The following is a 17,705-nucleotide window of genomic DNA, read 5'->3' on the forward strand; positions in this document are numbered from 1 at the left end:
ATATTAATAATATGATTTATTATTCACATAACTTTACTGAACAACCAACTGTAGACTATGTGAACTCATGTATTGTATTTAAACACTTGCAACGAGACAATACTAACAACAGGTCAGAATATAATGTTTAGGTTTGAAGGAGAATGTAGCCTACTCAGGCACAAATTGAAAATTAAGAATAGTAGGCCCTACTGTGACCTTCTCAAAGTAATCCTGGGGATTGTACCCATAAGAATAATAATAAAAAAGAAATTGGTAATGGCGACTCTGGGCCTATCATGCTTAGTGAGAGGGGTGTGCGTGGCTCTGTGAACAGAGTTCTGTGATGTCTGGGTCGATTGAGGTTAGCTTTAGCCTCAGACTTGGTTCATGATGTTGTGTCAATAAGCTCCACCTGTGTTGCGCAACTTTACCGTGCATTCACGTCGCAGCCGCGATTGCATTTGGATCACGGCAGTGTTTCCCACAGACCAGGTAGCAATGTGTGGCGGATTTGTTGACGGGGGGGGGGCGTTAATAGAAAATGCGGATCATTTTCTTTCTCGTGTCTCGTTTTTCGCCCGTGCCTAAAACCGACACTGCTTATAATGCTAAAGAAAGCCCAGTTCAGACCAAAGATTCGCGACGCAACTGCTTGCAACTCGCAACTCCTTGCGACTCCTTGCGACGAGACGGGCTGAGACGTTCTAAAAACTGGGCAGTTCACACTGCTGCACCGGGCGGCGATTAGTTTTATTTTGGTTGAGAGTAGGCTAGAGTTGCTGTGTTTCGCCATTCTCCACTACTTCTGCATTGTAGTAATTCGCTGGAGCTTAGTTTGTTTAGATCCCGCTAGTTGGATACATTGCATTCTTTCAGTGGCGACTTCTCGACTGCAAGGGAAGCTCGGCCTAAAATTTCGAAAATTAAATGGTCAGATATATACTGTTGTTAACATTTCATTGATTAAAAATGTGTTAGAACACGTCCATCTAGCCTGGTTGGCACGACTTTCCAATGTTGATACTCAGCATTGAAGTCAGCAGCGCTTTTGCGAGGCGTGACGTCACTAGTGTGGGCGCGACCAGGCTAACGTCCATCTCGAAGACGAGTCCGTTCAGAATCAGCTGCTTATCGCAGGTCGACTGACTCGATTTCCTTCTCATACACTTACTGTGTGTGACTGTGTGTGTGTGTGTGTGTGTGTGTGTGTGTGTGTGTGTGTGTGTGTGTGTGTGTGTGTGTGTGTGTGTGTGTGTGTGTGTGTGTCACACACACACACACACACACACACACACACACACACACACACACACACACACACACACACACACCCGGCGATTGCCATAAGCAACCTAACTCACTCCAGGGCTACAAATGTGTTGGGGGCGCCCTCTAGTGGCGCCCTTAATTAATTTACACGTTTACCTATTCGATTTAATTGATGATTTTTGTAAATCATTTTCCAATATGTGGGTCGGGGGGGGGGGGGGGTTGCATAAGCTTTGCATAATCATCAAGCTTGAAATACATTATATTGATTCTCAAAATGAAGAGTCTAAACCCTCTGGTGCGCAGGGACGAAAACGCAAAAAAGAAGGGGAAGAATAGAAAACCCAGTATAGAGGTAAGTGTCACCTCAGCCATTATAGTGTCAAACTAAATAGTATTGTGCATCACCTAATATTGCTGCCACTCAGCTATCGCCAGCGACTGTTAACCTACTTTACTAGCTTGTTAATTGGCCAGATGCACTCAGGCAATATTTGCAGAGCCCAGCACCTGCAGGAGAAAGGACACCTGATCCTTCATGTTCACCTCTCTCTGAACTTTGTAAGTACAACTAGTACTATTGTTGCTGTTTTTGCCATTAGGAAGTCTAGACGAGTCAAATTCTAATGCTGTGTCAATTTGGTGAATAGTAATGCCAGATACAACTGTTCAACTATAATTTGAGATAGGCAACGATCTTCTGTCTTTTCATTTTGTAGTGATAGGCCTACGTACAGTATCAATAATAGCACTTTTGTCTGTAGTTTGAGTATAGTTAATCCAGTTTATGAGTCATAAACTGGCACACATAAAAGTGTCCTAACAGTGTGGTTAAGAGCTTTTGCACAGTTTATGGAGTTCATCCATTGTCATAATTTGTTAAATATCCTTGAACATTCTTTGTAGCATTTTTGTATGTGCAATTTATTAGACTTGATCCTTTTTGCTTATCTGTTAATAGTTACCTTCATGTTAAATATTCTTTATTCTTAATATTCTTTAATGTATGTATTGAGGTTGTTATTTAAAATAATTAAAAAGAAAATGTTCTGAAACTTTTCTGTTGTTTGTTGTCCATGCATCACATTGTTTACACACACACACACACACACACACACACACACACACACACACACACACACACACACACACACACACACACACACACACACACACACACACACACACACACACACACACACACACACACACACACTTTTACATTTACATTTAGGTAATTTAGTAGACGCTTTTATCCAAAGCAACTTACAATAAGTACATTTGTCATAAGAAAGTGAAACAATATATCGCTGTACAATAAGGTGGGGCTGAACGATGAATCTAATTCAAATCAAAGTTAGTTAGTTAGTTTGTTAGCTAGCTCCCTGCTAGCTTAGTAGCATGGCCCAGGCAACATTTCTCCTTTCATTGGCCACAAACAGAGGAGCACAGGGGGGACGTTTAAAGGTGTTGATTAATTCTTTAGTCATAAAGAAAGGAAGATTTAGGAATAAAACAACCCAAAAAAGTACCCTCCCTTTCCCTCCTTCCCTGTGTTATTTATCATTGACAGGTGAGATGGCCTCACCAAATCAATCAGGGAAGAGATATCCTAATTGCCTGCTTTTAAAATTGAACTTACAGAGTCAGGTGTAGTCAACTCAAACCATATGCTCACAGCACATTTCACTCACTAACAGCTGATAAATGGCTATGCCATGACTTCAAAATTACACTGAAATAATAGCTCCTTAAACCGCACCATTCCCAGTTCTAGGCATCGTTCAGCAAGATGTCACAAGTTCTACCTGCTCTTTAAAAGACATGTAGATGAAAGAAACTTGAATTCAAGTCGCTTTGGATAGAAGTGATTGACTCAATGGTAAAAACTACCAAGATCAGCAACAAACAAATTCCCCTTGGGGACGATAACCATTTTGACCTTCAATGACACAAATACCAATCAACCTTTTGTGTTGGCGGAGGCCAAGACATTTTAATTATTTAAAATAATGTTTAATAATAGACAAGTTGAGTTAGTGAAAAGATGGCTGCCTTGCCCCCTTGTAACAAAAACCTAAAGAGTAAGACAGGAAGAAAAGAAGGGATGGAGAAAAGAGTGCTGAAAGTAAAGAAACTGTGGGAGAAAGAACTGAAACAAAAAGAAGCAACGGTGTTAGAGAAGAAGAGAGCAATGGAGGATTAAAAAGACAAGCATGGAGAGAACTGGTAGACGAGAGAAGATTCTCAATTTAATTGGTTTAAAAAACAACCACCAATTCTCTCTGTCTCTCGTTTGTTCCCTCACTATAGATCTCTCCAAAACAAGCTACCCTAACTACAGCACCTCATGCCCAGAGCATGTGTTCACTGGTCTAATGGGAGGGAAGCTGGTTCAGGTCATTCAGTCACAACAGGTGTCTGTGTGTGTGTTTGGCATGCACGTCTGTGTGTGTTCCCTGTCTGTTTGAATAACGGGTGTGTTGTATACGTGTGTCTGAGTGTATGCAGGCATCAGAGTGTGTGTGTGTCTATGGGATTGTATACGTGTGTGTGTGTGTGTAAAGAGTAAGGAAACGAGAAAGAGTAAGGGGTTAAAGAGATGGAAAGTTATGAATCTGTCCCACAAAAAAGAGGAAAGAGAGAGAGAGAGAGGGAGATGAAAATGCAACAGACATTCAATTTATGATATTGATTTCAGATATATTAGTTATTCAAGCAACCTGCCACACAAAACAAAAACACTGAAAGCACACAAAGAAATGGAGGGATAGAAAGAGAACCTTTTGCACTTACTCCTCTTGTCTGCCTCTCCTCTTTTTCTCCCCTTCTCCTCCCTACTCCCCTCCTCTGATCTTCTCCTCCACTACTCCTCCTCTTCTCCTCCCCTACTCCTCCACTCCTTTGATCTCCTCCTCCCCTACTCCTCCTCTCTCATCCACTCCTCTGATCTTCTCCTCTTCCCCTACCCCACCCCTCCTCCTCTCTCCTCCACTCCTATAATCTTTTCCTCCTGCCCTTCTCCTCCTTTTCTCCTCCGCTACTCCTCCTCTCTCCCCCACTCCTTTGATCTTCTCTTCCTCCCCTACTCCTCCTCTTCTCCTCCGCTACTCCTCCTCTCTCCTCTTCCTCCCAGCCAGCAGGAGAACCAGCAGTTCATTCAGCATTGATCCCTGGTCCTCTTTACAAACAAAAATACATTAATACAAATATCCTTGTATACGACGTTGCATCACCATGCCACCCACACACACACACACATGCACACACACGCACACAATTAATATCAGAATATGTGCATCAAATGCGTAATGTTTGCGTCCCTAAAAACATCTTTCCTTCATGATGTCCATCAATCCCTCTCGTTTCTATACTCTTTCGAAACGCGTCCCCTCACTGGGAAGAGAGGGAAGAGAAGAAAGAGTTTGGAGGAAAGGGGAGGGAAAGAGAGAGAGAAAGAGAGAGGGGGAGAGAGAGAGAGAGAGTTTGGAGGAAAGGGGAGGGAAAGAGAGAGAGCTAGAGAGAGGGGGAGAGAGAGAGTTAGGAGGAAAGGGGAGGGAAAGAGAGAGAGAAAGAGGGGGAGAGAGAGAGTTAGGAGGAAAGGGGAAGGGAAGAGAGAGAGAGATAGAGAGAGAGAGAGAGTTAGGAGGAAAGGGGAGGGAAAGAGAGAGAGCTAGAGAGAGGGGGAGAGAGAGAGAGTTAGGAGGAAAGGGGAGGGAAAGAGAGAGAGAAAGAGAGAGGGGGAGAGAGAGAGTTAGGAGGAAAGGGGAGGGGAAGAGAGAGAGAGATAGAGAGAGGGGGAGAGAGAGAGTGTTGAGGAAAGGGGAGGGGAAGAGAGAGAGGGGGAGAGAGAGTGTTGAGGAAAGGGGAGTGGAAGAGAGAGAGAGAGAGAGGGAAGGAGGAAAGAGAAGAGAGAGAGAGTAAGGGCATCAAAGGTCCAGAGGGGCCAATAGAGCAGGCCGATCATTCATTACGGAGAGACCGTGGTTGATTAAACACTTCATGACCACACACACACACGCACACACACACACACACACACACACACACACACACAGCTTTGCGGTTATCGATGGTTAGTATTCGAGCCAGCAGGGAGCTCTTCATGGTAAGAGCTACGCTGTGATGCATGTGTGTGTTCTTGTGTGTACTCATGCGTGCGTGTCGGGAAACATTCAATACAAGGGGAGGATCAATGGTGGTCCCAAATAAATGAGCCTGCTGCAGAGGTGTGTGTGTGTGTGTGTGTGTGTGTGTGTGTGTGTGTGTGTGTGTGTGTGTGTGTAACCAGCAGCCTAAACAGCACGCTGGTCTGTGGAGCGATTCTCTACCCTCCAACGCCGCACGCATCAAAGAGCGCAGTCAAGGTGGAGCGACAAAGCGGACGAGTCGCTGAGATGGACGCCAAGGGGCACGAAACTCAAGAGGATTGCTTCCTGTAACTTTTTGATCAGTTTCAATCAAACTAGCCTCAATTCAAACCCTGTGACTTTGTCTCGCATCCCCTGCCCGTGACATGTAGGCCTGTACGTCACTACTGACCAGGAAGTGGTGTCACCCCACTTTCATAACTTTAACCTGCTTCATCGGAACCAATTCATCAATCGGAATCCATTGAATTTAACCTTGCAAAGAAATAGGTTACCCCATTTACTATCCACTTTACTCAATAGAGCCCCTCAATCATGGTGAGTTAATTGGATAATTGGCCAAATGGGAAGATGCAATGGTAGGCTATGATGAAGTTATTTCATGTACAGACTTATAGAAGAACGCTTGCCAGCCAACCTCATTATGGCCTACAGGATTTCATTTTGTGCCATGAAATCAAGACAAATATCTTGACAGGCTTATAACAATGAATTAGTTTTTCAAGAACATGAAAAATGAAGGTTGTTCAAAAGAAAGTGTTGTGTATTAAATCACATCTTCATGTTTCAATTGTCTTTAACCATTCTGTATTCCCAAGTTCATTTCCCTAACGTTCACATCCAGAGCGGAGGAGTAGGTGTGGGTCCGTCACAGGTCAACTGTTTCAACGTTAAATCCACAACTCCCATCAATCAATATAACTAGGTGGAAGTAAAACAATTGAAATCAGGCAGTTTTTAAGCAAGTCGGTATATTGTTGGTGAGTAGTTTGAATCCCGCTGCTTTGCCTTTACGCTGACAGGCGCGCGCCTCCTTCTGTTGGCTCGTGCGTCCTTTGGCACATGGGCAGTTGAAGTCCCAAACTGAGAGAATAAACCCTTCTCCTTCTTGATCTCCACTCTTTTCTCTCCAACCCCTTTCTCTTGTTCCTTTCAGCTCCTGTCACTAATCACTGAGAGCGATGCTAGTTGGGCCTGTTTTCTCTTCCCCTCGTGGTTCCGCTCTGACAGGCGTGCATGTGCCCCAATTTACCCCATGTGTGTGCAGTGGGCGTGGGGCGCTGGAGGGTTTGAAGGCGCGACCACTGTGGTTTCAATGAGCCGCTTCATTAGGTTTAATAACCGGAGCGCGCCAACAACTGTCACCGGTGACATACCACACACACACACACACACACACACACACACACACACGCGCACACACGTACACACGCACACACTTTCCAGAATGTGGAGATAAATCCAGTGTGGTGTAGCTCAGCAGGGTCCTGATGGCAGTATGGGCTCTATTATGTTCATAACCATGCCCATCCGTCTGTTTGTTTATGGACATGCTGGGTCTTTTTAAAGCCAGAATACTTGGCAGAATATGGTGGATGATGAGAGACAGAAGCCCACGGACCCCCCACTGCTGAAGTCACGACACGCCGCTGAATCTGATTAAATTGGATTGGATTAGATTGCGCGCAACGGATATGTGGCCAATTACTGTCACTCATCTTCGTGAAACTTTTTGGGGGGGAGAGTTGGGGTTTGGAGTCGTAACTGAGTTGATTAACAATTTAGTCTTTACCCTTACCCTGAGGTCAGATCAGTGGTCCCCTGGTCACCAGGCCCATCAGACCTCTGGTCACCAGGCCCATCAGACCTCTGGTCACCAGGCCCATCAGACCTCTGGTCACCAGGCCCATCAGACCTCTGGTCACCAGGCCCATCAGACCTCTGGTCACCAGGCCCATCAGACCTCGTCACCAGGCCTATCAGACCTCTGGGAGGAAGGCACATTGCATGAATAAGAGAAAAATAAAGTCCAATTAATACAAACAAAAGTTACAAAAAATAAAAAATTACTAAGGGTCGTATTCAACCCCTTTCAAATATTAGGGCTCATAACCCAACCATCCACCATCTAACTTTGTATCAAAAGTTGTCTGTAAAGACGGTAAGTGTTAGAAGACCCTCCCTCTCAGTGTTTAAAGACACTCCCTCTCAGTGTTTGAATACCCTCCCTATCCATGGCCGTTCAGTGAGACGCGGCTAATCCCCTTTTGATGAACTTGGTTAATGGACCTCCCGTTGCGGTTTTATCAGGCGGGGGCTCTTTGGCCGAGTTCATTATATGAGCACACGACCCTTACACACGCCCCGCAGCGTCCAACAGACGCCCCCCCCCCCCCCCTCCCTTTGCGCTTTTGCGAGCGTTTCAATAAATTCAATGCGCTGCTGCCCAACTCACCAAACACATCCCGACCTCCACTTGAAGTTCTCCGGCCTGTCCCATACCTGGTGTTGGTGAAGGTCCTGTTCCAGACCAGGTGTTGGTGAAGGTCCTGTTCCAGACCAGGTGTTGGTGAAGGTTCTGGTTCTGGTCTGTAGTCGGACCTCTGAAGCCATGCCGCTGAGCTCGCGGAGCGGAGCTCTCTTCTCGCCTTACGTCTCCAGGGACCCGGCCCCCGGCGCCAGGAGCCCGAGCCGCTGTAAGGTGTCGCTGGGTCTGTCTGGAGCCGCGGGGCTCTCCTCCAGCCTCCAGGCGCTGATGCAGCGGGGCGAGGAGCAGGCCCGGGAGGAGCGCCAAGGGGGCCCCGTCTGCGGACACTGCGACGCGCCGTGCGCTATGGTGGAGCTAAGGATCGGCCCGGTGGGGGCCCTGGGGGCCCTGCGGTACCTGGAGCCGGACAGGGGCGGGCTGGAGCGCGCGCAGAGGCGACGCCGTCTCGCGGCCAACGCTCGTGAGAGGAGGAGGATGCTCGGGCTGAACGTGGCGTTCGACCGGCTGCGGAGCGTCGTCCCAGAGAGCGACCGGAGGCTGTCCAAGGCGGAGACCCTCCAGATGGCGCAGATCTACATCAACACACTCAGCGAGCTGCTCCAGGACGAGGGGCCCTCCCTGACCGCCCTGTCGGCCCGGGGCTCGTCGGGGGGCCCTGCGGGGGGGCAGAGCGTGGACTCAACTGCGGTCTGCAGAGGCAGCGAGACGAAGAAGGATGGAAGGTACTGCAGCACCGGCCAATGGGAGAGAACCAACTGGACCAAATGAACTCCCGACTAAAACAAGACTTATTTATTGACATTTATTATTATTTTGTTTTGTGTGAATGAGTGAGAGCTTTGCTGAGTGAGAGGTAACATGATGTAGCATGTTATTGTGTTGTGTTATGTTATTATTCTGTGATTCACAACCTGTTCTTTGTTGAATAATCAACATTATCAATGTGATATTATGTGATAAATTATAACAGTTTTATAATAATCAATTAAAAAATAGACTTGTCTTTCTGTTATAAAAACCATCACAAAAGTAAAACAAAAATATTTGTATCCGTTTTTATTTTTTAAATAATAAAAAAATAATATTTATTATTTTTAAAAGGACGTACAAGAAAAGTAGAGTCTACTAGTCTACATTTTGTTTTCTTTCCGTAAGCAACCTAAGCAACGTATGTACAAACTTGTTCCATTCCTCCAGATGTGAATAAAGCTCTTTAATGTTAAAGGAACACAAGGAGTTTGTTGGGTTTGGTTTGGACCACAGAGAGGCTCTAGAGAGGCTCTGAGGGTCGGGGGTCTCGTGTTTGGAGGAGGACGACAGGAGAGTCAGAAATCAAATAAACGAGGTTAACGGGTCAGAGGTCAACACAATACCTATGTGGGAGAGGGAGAGTAGGGGAGAAATGAAAAACAGTTGTAAAGTAAATGTTTGGGCCAAACTATTCCCAAAAACATCTTTCTCAAATCCTTCAAACCATTTAAAGGTCCCATGACATGCCACCAGGTGTGGTGTGATTAGCCGTTACAAGCCGTTTTGTCACACATCTAGGTGGACACGCCCACCTGTGATGTCATAACAGACAGATTTTCAAAACGGCTTGTAACGGATAATCACATCACACCTGGTGGCATGTCATGGGACCTTTAAGTTAAGTTTGATATGAGACTACCGGTATACATTTCAAGGGCTCAGTTTTTGTTTGTGTTTGAAATCAAGTCTTGAAATTGTAGTACTGCATTGGGATGTATCTTGAAGTATTTGGGATAAGGAATCGTTCTCTGGTTTGGACAGGGGATTACAACAGAGATTTCCCAGTTTGGAAGTGGGGGTGGGAGATGATGGGGGAGGGCATAAAGGACCACTCCACCACTCTCCATCTGTTGGAGGTCAGTGGAGGAGAAGCCCAATGGACCTCCATCTGGACGGAAGGTGGAGGAGACAGCACAACCACCTCCAGATGCTCCAGATAGTCGGTCACTCGGGAGATGGACTTGTGTCCTGCTGTGCTGATATCACACTATGGAGAGAGAGAGAGAGGGCGGAAGGACGGACGAGAGAGATGGGTAGAATGAGATAGATAGAGAGAATGAAGATAAGGGAGGTCAGTTATCACACGCACACACACACACACACACACACACACACGTGCACTATTCACACATTAAGATGTGGAGAGAGTCTCAACAAATCCCTTTCAATGAGACCTACCACTCACTAACGACGACATGTTTTCACTGATGAATAAAAATGAAATTATAATGACTAGAACTATGACTATATCTATTCGATATCTAGATATCTACACTTTCGTCAACAAATAGAAATGAGACGAAAATGGTAGTGGGACGATTTAAGAAGAGATCCAATCAGAACTCATCTATTGAGTCTGACTTGTCAACTAGCAGGCACTTGCCGCTTAGCATAACAATGTTAACCGCTGGGAGAAAGAGAAGGACAGATATGAACATTTTACCTTTGATGATAAGGAGAACAAGACGGTTTGTATACAGTTTGGGGCAACGATCACCGACAAAAACAGTACAAACTTAGAGTGACATTTGGAGACCAGTTATTCTGAAATTCATGTGAAGGTAAGCACACTTTTTTCTTTCAAAATAATGTTATTTTATCAGCTAACACGAACTGGTGTGTTTTTGCTTACGTTATTTCTTCAGCTAAAACAAACTGCTGTGCTTCGCTGATGTTATTTCATCAGCTAAAACGAACTGGTAAAAACTTGAAATACAATACAAGCTAAAAGTAGCTAAAAGCTAAAAATACCACCATTGTCCTGTAACCTTACTGGAGCTCCGTACTGCTCCGAACACCGAGACAAAAACACTGACACATCGCTGACAGTTTGATAATAACATCCACAACACAAGATTCACACAGGTTTCTGTGACATGACAAATACTATTAGACTATACTATAAGAATATTAGCCTGGATCCGCCCACCTCCGTACTTTCGCTCAATTTTAATTTCCCTTCAGTACTACGTCTGGGTCTGCGGTATGTTCGTGGGTTTTCTCAGCCAAATCTCTGGCTGGGCAAATCAGCGAACAGAGGGAGTGGCTGAGAACATTGACGTTCAGGTCGTGCGCTGGTTTGAGTCGTAGTCAAACGTCAGCGATTGGTTATGGCAGATCCAGAGTGGCACTGGGCAGATCCAATAGTTTTAAACTCCAACAGACACCCGCCTTCAAGTGCGTTAACGTTTGTCAATGGAGAGTGGCCAGACTCTCTGTGCAAATTAAATGAAGTACGAGATTCTGGTACGACCAGGCTAGTTAGAAATACTACTAATGTTAAAAAATACAAAGCTATCTATAGGGCTGTAGCTCAACTGTAGCTCAACGTGGGAAAGCCGAGCCACAGATAGCCACGCTTACATACAGTAACGTTATTATGACGGGAGAAAGTAGCAGCAATGTGACAACATGGAGCTGTGTGTGCGCATGTGTATGATTGAGACGGGAGTGGATGGGAGACTGAAAAATCAGAACTTGATTCCCGCCCCCACCGCCTTATTCTACCTCACAGATACAGAAGACCTCCGACAAGGTCGGGTCACAGAGTGCAAGTAACCATTTAAATTAATCAATTAATAAGTGTTTCAAAATACAAAAGTGACTCAAAAAAACAACTGACCAAGAAGGACGCCGTAGCTAAATGGATTGGACGCACAGGGCTACCAGTCAGAATAATTGAAGATGAGGACGTTCTTTTAATGGTGGAGACACGAGACAGGAGGCTGACTGTTCCTAAAAAAAAACAAGATAGGCAATCTAATTGACAAACAATATGAAGATGAAAGACAAAAGACAAAAATGTAAAAATAAATTGGCTGCTGCCCGTTGAGCATCTATTGGCACTGACTTGTGGAGAAAAAAAAAAGACTGACAGCTTCATTCCTTGCTATAAGTGGCTGCTACTTTTGTGTTGAACAAATAAACCAGAACACATATTATTGCCCCTTGAACAAATAGCCCAACCACACACTGCGCTGTCAATTAAAGCATTTATGGACAAATGTATGGAAGGGTGGGGCATACCAAAGGAGAAGATCCTTACAGTGATAACAGACAATGGGACTAATATAGTGACAGCATTTAAACGCACCCCAGCAGAAGGCGATGAAACCAGCTCCGAAGACAACTCCCCCATAATGGGAAGTGACCGAGTCTATTGATGATGACCTGCAGTAAGGAAGCCATTGTTTTTTTTTTATTATTTAACATGACAGTCAATGATAACATGAATATGAGTAGGATGTTGGGACGCTCTGCTCTAGTGGTGTATTGTTTTTTTTTTCCAATGTATTTCCACTGTATATATGTAAAAGTATTTCCATCATTAAGATTTTGATAAACCTTTTATGCTAATTTGGCTGTATTGGCTGTATTAATGCATTATCGTAATGATTATGCCTGATAATAATGATTCATGCATTAGTGTGATTTTGGGACTATCTGTGGGTTGAAATAGAAACCCTTTATGTTTATTTGGCTGTGTTCCTCTTATTAGGTACCATCATGTCGACATGGCCAGGACACGTGTGTGGTGCATAACTTACAACTTGTGGTCCACATCGTGTAGAAGTAGGCAAGTGTCAAGAGAGTCCTTGATAAAGCAAGGTCAGTGGTAAGGCTCTTTCACAAGTCCTCCATTGCAACACAGAGGATATTAGACCAGTGTGGCCTTATTGTTCTAAATGACTGCCCCACACACTGGTCAAGCACATTCAACATGGTCACATGACTCCTCAAAGTGAAAGTCTCCCAAATCGCAAACCACATGGGATGGTGCATTTTTTTTGGGATGGCAAAAGCTTATATCACTGCATGACCTACTGCTGCCTTTTTGTGGAACATACTAAAACCCTCCAGAGTGACACCATGTCCCTGGTTGTCCCTGTCCTCTTTGATCTGCTCAGCCACCTTGCTGACTATGAACAGAACACTAGCTTCCGAGACCACCCTTTCTCAGAAAATGAAAATAAATATGATGCAGCCTTTTACTTGGCTCTTGGATCCAACAAATGAAGAAGAGTTCTCGCCACTTGCTGCCTGCTTTGTCAATCCTACTATCTGCGAAACCCTCCTTGATGTGGTTGATGACAATTTTCAGGAACTGCTGATACAGGCAGAGGAGTATGTGGTCAAATCCACTTTGCCACACACACAACATGAGGATCAGTCTGAAGATGATTCAGAAGAGGAGAATATCGAGGCACCAGAAGCAACACCATCCATAGGTTTCTTTCAAAGTGTCGCACAAGAAGGCCAAGAAGACAGAGGACCTCCACAACGAACATAAGGCAGCAGATCATAAAGTATACGGAAGAGCTTTCACAACCCACCGCTGATGACACAGGAACAGACTTTGGGCTGGCAATGACACTTTTTAACACAGTTTAAAACCTTTTGCTTTAGATCTATTGGCTATGCCTGCTTCTCAAGCCTTTGCAGAGAGGGTATTCTGTGTTACAGGTGACCTCACTAGAGGCCGGCGCAATAGAGCAAGGGTCACATTGGTGTGAAGTGCTCCCCTTAAAATAAATCGAAACAACTAGAACTGTTGAACATTGACAGCACTTCCTATAGCAACAATATGCACAATATCAGTGCAAGTTACTTCTATGTGATATTTACCTCTATTGTCAATGCTGAGAGAGAGAGAGGTGTTGATTTTAGTTCCACGCACTATATGCCTTCTCCAAATCCACAAAACACATGTAGACCGGATGGGCATACTCCCAGGCCCCCTCCAGGATCCTTGCGAGAGTGAAGAGCTGGTCCGTAGTTCCACGTCCAGGGCGGAAACCGCATTGCTCCTCTTCAATCTGAGGTTCGACAATCGGCCGAACCCTCCTTTCCAGCACCTTAGAGTAGACTTTCCCAGGGAGGCTGAGAAGTGTGATACCGCAGTAATTGGCACACACTCTCTGGTCCCCCTTTTTGAACAGCGGAACCACCACCCCGGTTTGCCACTCCTTTGGCACTGTACCAGACTCCCACGCAATGTTGAATAGGCGTGTCAACCATGACAGCCCCTCAACACCCAGAGCTTTTAGCATTTCTGGCTGGATCTCATCAATCCCTGGGGCTTTGCCACTGCGGAGATGTTTAACTACCTCAGTGACTTCCAACAGGGAAATTGACGACGAACCACCATCAACCTCAAGCTCTGCCTCCATCATAGAGGGCGTGTTAGTCGGATTCAGGAGTTCCTCAAAGTGTTCCTTCCAATGTTCGACTACCTCCTCAGTCCAGTTCAACAGAGTCCCACCCTTACTGTACACAGCTTGGATGTTTCCCCGTTTCCCCCTTCTGAGGTGTCGGATGGTCTTCCAGAAACACTTTGGTGCCGACCGAAAGTCCTTCTCCATGTCCTCTCCGAACTTCTCTCACACCCGCTGCTTAGCCTCCGACACGGCAGCGGTTGCAGCCCTTTGAGCCCGCCGGTACCCTGCAACTGCGTCAGGAGTCCTCTGGGATAACATACCCCAGAAGGCCTCCTTCTTCAGTCGGACGGCTTCCCTGACCACCGGTGTGCACCACGGTGTCCGAGGGTTACCGCCCCTTGAGGAACCTAAGACCCTGAGGCCACAGCTCACCGCCGCAGCTTCAGCAATGGAGGCTTTGAACACCGCCCACTCCGGCTCAATTCCCCCAACCTCCACAGGGATGCTAGAAAAGCTCCACCAGAGGTGTGAGTTGAAGATCTCTAGGACGGGGGCCTCCTCCAGACGTTCCCAATTCACCCGCACTACCCGTTTGGGGTTACCAGGTCTGTCCAGAATCTTCCCCCATTCCCTGATCCACCAGATGGTGGTCAGTTGACAGTTCCGCCCCTCTCTTCACCCGAGTGTCCAAAACATAAGGCCTCAGATCAGCTGACACTATCACAAAACACTTATACCCTTATGTTCAAACATGGTGTTTGTTATGGACAATCCATGACTAGCACAGAAGTCCAGTAACAAACGACCACTCGGGTTTAGATCAGGGAGGACTTTCCTCCCCACCACGCCTCTCCAGGTGTCTCCATCGTTGCCCACATGGGCGTTGAAGTCTCCCAGCAGAACTACGGAGTCCCCTACCGGAGCCTCATACAGGACTCCATTCAGGGTCTCCAAGAAGGCAGAGTACTCTGAACTGCTGTTCGGTGCATACACACAAACAACAGTCAGAGTTTTACCCCCCACCACCCTTAGGCGTAGGGAGGCGACCCTCTCATCCACCGGGGTAAACTCCAACACAGCGGCGCTCAGCCGGGGATTTATGAGTATCCCCACACCCGCCCGGCGCCTCACACCCTGGGCAACTCCAGAGAAGAATAGAGTCCAACCCCTATCCAGGAGTACGGTACCAGAGCTGAGACTGTGCGTAGAGGTAAGCCCCACCAGATCTAACTGGTAGCGCTCCACCTCCCTTACAAGCTCCGGTTCCTTTCCCCACAATGAGGTGATGTTCCACGTCCCCAGAGCCAGCTTCTGGCGCTCGGGTCTGGTCCGTCGGGACCACCAACTTTCACTGACCCCAGCGGGTCTCCCTGCAGGTGGTGGGCCCACAGGACGAAGAGGGAGGGAGTGCCACGTAGCTTTTTCGGGCTGTGCCCGGCCGGGCTCCGTGGCAAACCCAGCCACCAGGCGCTTGCTGGCAAGCCCTCCGTCTGGGCCTGGCTCCAGACGGGGGCCCCGGCCTCCTCCGGGCAGGGTCTCTCTTCCTCTTTCTTGAATGTTCATTGGGGTCTTTGTGAACCATTCTTAGTCTGGCCCCTCACCTGAGACCACTCTGCCATGGGAGACCCTACCAGGAGCACATGGCTCCAGACAACACAGCCCTCAGGTTCACAGGGACACGCAAACCTCTCCACCACGATAAGGTGACGGTTCCAGGAGAGGCATGCCATTGTGAACACATAAAAGCTGCGATAAACGCAGGTTTAAATACCCTGAGCAAAACCGGGTTATCTTCCAAACTTAACCTGTGCAAAACCTGCTCCGACCAGGGTTGATTGAAAGCATATGTTTCTATAGCAACTTACATACCGTGTTCATTTTGGAACAGAAAACCTAGGGTTGCCGCTAACCCTGGGTTAACTTAGCTGGGTAAGTGATAAAACCGGCTTTGTGGAATACCCCACTGGTCAGTAGCAGGCTAACTGTCAGGCTTACTTGACTGGTGTTTCAGGGAAGTTCCTTCTGTCGGCAACAAGTGTACCATCAGATGTACTCATCAAGCCTAGTCCTCACGATTTTGTCATAAATGTACATATATGAAGTACAAACAGTGTATATTTTCACTAAGGGTCTAAGATTAATGGTGCATTCACATCGCTGGGAATTATGGGTAAAACATTTTCGCGACGTCAGAAAGTTCTTGTGAATGACACCTCATGACACTCTGATGATTCTACTTCCGTTCGGCAACTGTGGCCAGATTTTGATAACAGAGTTGCCCAGTTGGTGACGTAAGGTTTACTAGTGACGTGCATAAACATGGCGGGACATGAAAGTTTTACTCAATATAAAAAAATCAACCATCATATCACATATTTTACTATTGATTGACGTTGTAACCGTCTGTTGGCATCGACTTTACTCAGTTTTAAATGTTGTATACTGGTAAACCAGCTCTAGATAAGGGCAATTGTAGGCTTCTATTCAGTGGCAATACAATGTGCTTCTCATAAATAAAAGCAAGGAAAGTAGGTGATAGGCTACAAGGATAAAGGAATGTAAACTTGAAACTGATCCTATTAAGTTCTGTTTAGTTCTGACTTTTTATTGGATAAAAAAAACCCTGCTGTGAAGAACTTGATGCGCTCTCAGATTCTGAACACAGTGCGGTTAGGAACACACGTAAGTGTCTCGTTATTACCAGGACCATGAACGTGCCTTTAATGATGCAAATAAAATAATTTAATGAATTGCTATCTATTGTTATCCTGGATATTATCTCAACATATTTTTATACAAATCTATGTATTCTATCGCGATTGCGAACCATTAGTTGGGTGAGTGGTCTAGCACTTGCCCTGTGGTACACGTGACCCGAGTTTGCGTCCTGAGTATGTCATAGAATTATTGGTGTTGGCTTATTATTGTAATTCCCTTTATGTCAGAGAAAGTAGGCCTAACAATTGACTTTTTATATAAGAAATATGTCACAATATGTTACAATTTTCCTAGAACCCAAATATACCTTGCACAAACCCATGGTAAAGTTAATGTTAATATTAATGTTACTGATAGTGAAGCCATTGTCACAATGACAAAGACACTGCTACATGGGAAATTGTCAGCCACATAAATTCCATTCAGGTGAGTTTCTCGGCAGGCAGCCAAGACCACCTCTGTTGAGATAAATACTATGGTCAGTCAATTTAGAATATTCAAAGTAATGGAATGAAAAGTTATTTGATTTCTCCAGTAAACCTTCCTAAATTACTAATTGCATGGGGATTGAACCCCGGACGACTGGGTGCAAGTCCCCCAACGTCACCTCGAGACTATCTCTCTGTTTACAAATTCATGGTCAATATTCAATTAAAATATGTTACGCTTAATACTACCTCTGCATTCAACAGATCTGCAATTTTTTGCCAGGCGGCTTCAATGCTTTTATTAATGGTTACGGTGTTCCATTTTTTAGTTATTATGTGCTTGTACTCCTCATAGACCTCCACAAGTAGCTTCTGTTCACCGCTGGAAAAGATCCCGCTCGGTCCGTTTCGGACATTTGATCCATGATTCGACATTCACAGTTCTGGGCTGGTTCCATATCTCGTGAGCGTGCGAAATCCA

Source organism: Micromesistius poutassou (genome assembly GCF_964030765.1).
Source record: "Micromesistius poutassou genome assembly, chromosome: 21".
NCBI classification, from domain to species: domain Eukaryota; kingdom Metazoa; phylum Chordata; class Actinopteri; order Gadiformes; family Gadidae; genus Micromesistius; species Micromesistius poutassou.